The sequence below is a fragment of the Equus quagga genome, chromosome 5, assembly GCF_021613505.1.
Source record: "Equus quagga isolate Etosha38 chromosome 5, UCLA_HA_Equagga_1.0, whole genome shotgun sequence".
Classification (NCBI taxonomy): Eukaryota; Metazoa; Chordata; class Mammalia; order Perissodactyla; family Equidae; genus Equus; species Equus quagga.
The window spans coordinates 84,168,152-84,170,797 of NC_060271.1; the positions used below are offsets into that span (position 1 = coordinate 84,168,152).

The 2,646-nt window shown below is 39.8% G+C and overlaps 1 long non-coding RNA gene across 1 annotated transcript; it reads left to right on the top strand.

The window, feature by feature from the left end:
- The first annotated feature begins 426 nt into the window (after window positions 1-426).
- On the top strand, window positions 427-2,135 carry LOC124240459 (uncharacterized). The gene is made up of 3 exons (XR_006888875.1): window positions 427-567; window positions 729-788; window positions 974-2,135. It is a non-coding gene; the product is annotated as an uncharacterized LOC124240459 (long non-coding RNA).
- Window positions 2,136-2,646: the final 511 nt, after the last annotated feature.

The window sequence follows — 2,646 nt, forward strand, 5'->3', positions numbered from 1 at the left end:
ACTGTGGATTGATTAGAAATTATTTGAATTAGTGGTAGAAACGAACAAAACCCTAGTGATGAATTTCCATTAGGACTTTCATCTTTTAGCCTTTAAATATGTGTGGTTCTATCCCTTAGCGTGATGTGAAGTCATAGGGAACACTACCTCCTTGAAAGCAAACACTAAGGTTTAGGTTTCCGGAGCATGGCCAGGACCAAATAGAGTGTTTACCAAAGGCAGCTGAAAGCAATATAACTGGAAGGACAGTCTGAACTGTGGTCACAGAAAGGGGGAAATGTCCCAACTGGAGCAGCAGTGCCAGACAATTAGGTCAGCAGGATGAAGCAAGTCCTCAACGGAAAATCCAGTCAAGGGATTAGAAGTCAGGAAAAGGGCAAACAGGTTGGGAAGTAGAATGACTACAGGATGTAAAGGGGACCAGAGCAAGGTTCAGGAAGAAGACAAAAGTGTCAGAGATGGGCTGAATGTGGAGGCAGATTCATGGCTCAGGAATATACCATTTGACCAAAACGAGTGGAAGAATTGGATCAAAGGCCTAAAACACACCAGCTTCTGCATTTCCAGGTACAGCAAAGTCTCAATGAAAGGAGATATCTCTACATTTGGCTGGCAACCATCTCAACCTGCTGGGTGGCAGCATCCCATTTTCCCCTTTGTAGTCTCATATTTGTCTGTCGTTGCAACTAATTGTGGCCGGGGGTAGCCTGTGTCTCTTTGTCTCCTAGGCTGTAATCACTGTCGAAGACGAGGCGTGGATGGTATATTTGTAAATGTGTAATAGAATGGTAAGTGATGGGCATTTCCCAATATAATTAGATAAGTAAATGAATGCAATAAACCAACACTTATCAGGACAGCTGAAAACTGGAATCATTTGGAAATGCTTCTTATTAAAAGGGAGGGTATGTAAGACTCGCCATGGTTTTCCCTTCTATTCCTTTCATTTACCTTTAATTTTTTTTCCTTGCAGGTTAAAGCTGACTCCACATCCTAAGGGACCAACACAAGCCATCAAGTTAAATGATGTCCCTGATAGCTCCGTGGATCAATAGTTATATAGGCCTATTCCTCATCTGAGCTCTGTCAGGGCCCAAATTATACACTGTACATGAAAACCACCTCCTGGATTTACTGCTTCTGCACCCCCCAGCCATGGCAGGTGGCTTATCGCCCTGCATTTATTTCTTTTAAGCTTTAACTAAGTCTTCGCTCCCGATTTTTCGACATTTCCAAAGTGGTGGAGCAGCAATTAGTCAAGTTCTCCTTCTACAAAACAGCAAGGATTTCCTTGACTTTTAAAGAGACTCTTTAATGTCCTATTTCTCTCACAGAGTTATGAAAAATCTTCAAGTTGAAGGACATACTTTTGGCAGAGATTATAATAGTATGAGGAAGCAGACAAGAACTTGACCATCTACAGTATTTTTGATGCCCGTAGGATAATCCGCTAGACTCTGGACCATCAGCATTTGTAGGGAGTGGCTGATGAACTGAAACCTCTAGTTCTCCTTCTGATGCTCAGGTGCTGGGTAAGTTGCCTCACTTCTCCATGCCTTGGTCTTCTCTCTCTTAAATGGGAATGATTCCACTTCCCGACATTACCTCATGGTGAGGATATTAACTTCAATCAAATAGAGTACCAGTGAAAACACTTCATACTCTTGGGAAAGAAGGTGTCCTATAAATTCCAGGTTTTATTATTATTTAAGATTTTTATATCTCAGATTGATCTGATCTCATGAATCACTTTATAACAAAGTGGACTTGAACCATATTGAACTGTTTTTGAGTTTCTTAATCTCCCAATTGTGTCAGACGTCTAGAATTATAGCCCTCTGAAATAATGTGTGAAACGTGACTTTAAGATATGGAGACCGACTCTTGTCTGTGGTTAAAAGACAATATCGCATGGCTTTCTAATCAGTGTCCAGGGCAAAAAGGCTCATGGAGGTCAGCCTGGTAACCAGATTAATGAGTTGTCTTACTTCTATGAATAGTGATCTTCAAATTTGTCTCATTTAACCCATCTGTCTTATCTCCTTGTGTCTGTTCTTGGGACATTTCTGTTTAGTGAATGACAATAATATCCACTACTTTAATTATTTTTAAAAATAAATAAACAAGAGACCCTGTGTTCTGTTGGTCCAAATATGTGGATACCATTTCAACGTACAGTCTCGCCTGTTTTGTGCTGTTGTAAATATTGTTTTATACTCTAGTGCCCCATTATCCACTTACTGACCCAGTTACAATCTGTCTTGTAGCTTGAGCTGTTCAACACTAAGAAAAAGTGATACACTCCTATACTTTCAAGCACAATTCTCATTAGCTGCTATGGTCCTACATCCAATTATATCAACCCAATGTTTTCCACCCCATCCTATTCTGAGTTCCCATAACCAACATTTCATTATGACCTATCATTTTTAGCTCATCTTAACCAACATTTACCTAGCTCATCAAAAACATTTGAGTAATTTCTATTTCTAAATTTGACTCAGCTATAAAATTGTGGGGAAGTAATCAGTGCTGCTTTTGTATTTCTAGGCCCAGACCACAGTTTTGCGGTCATGTGTACAGGTCAATTTCTAAATGTTTGAATTTAATCGGCATTCAATTTTGCAAGCTGTGCAGAAAATGAAT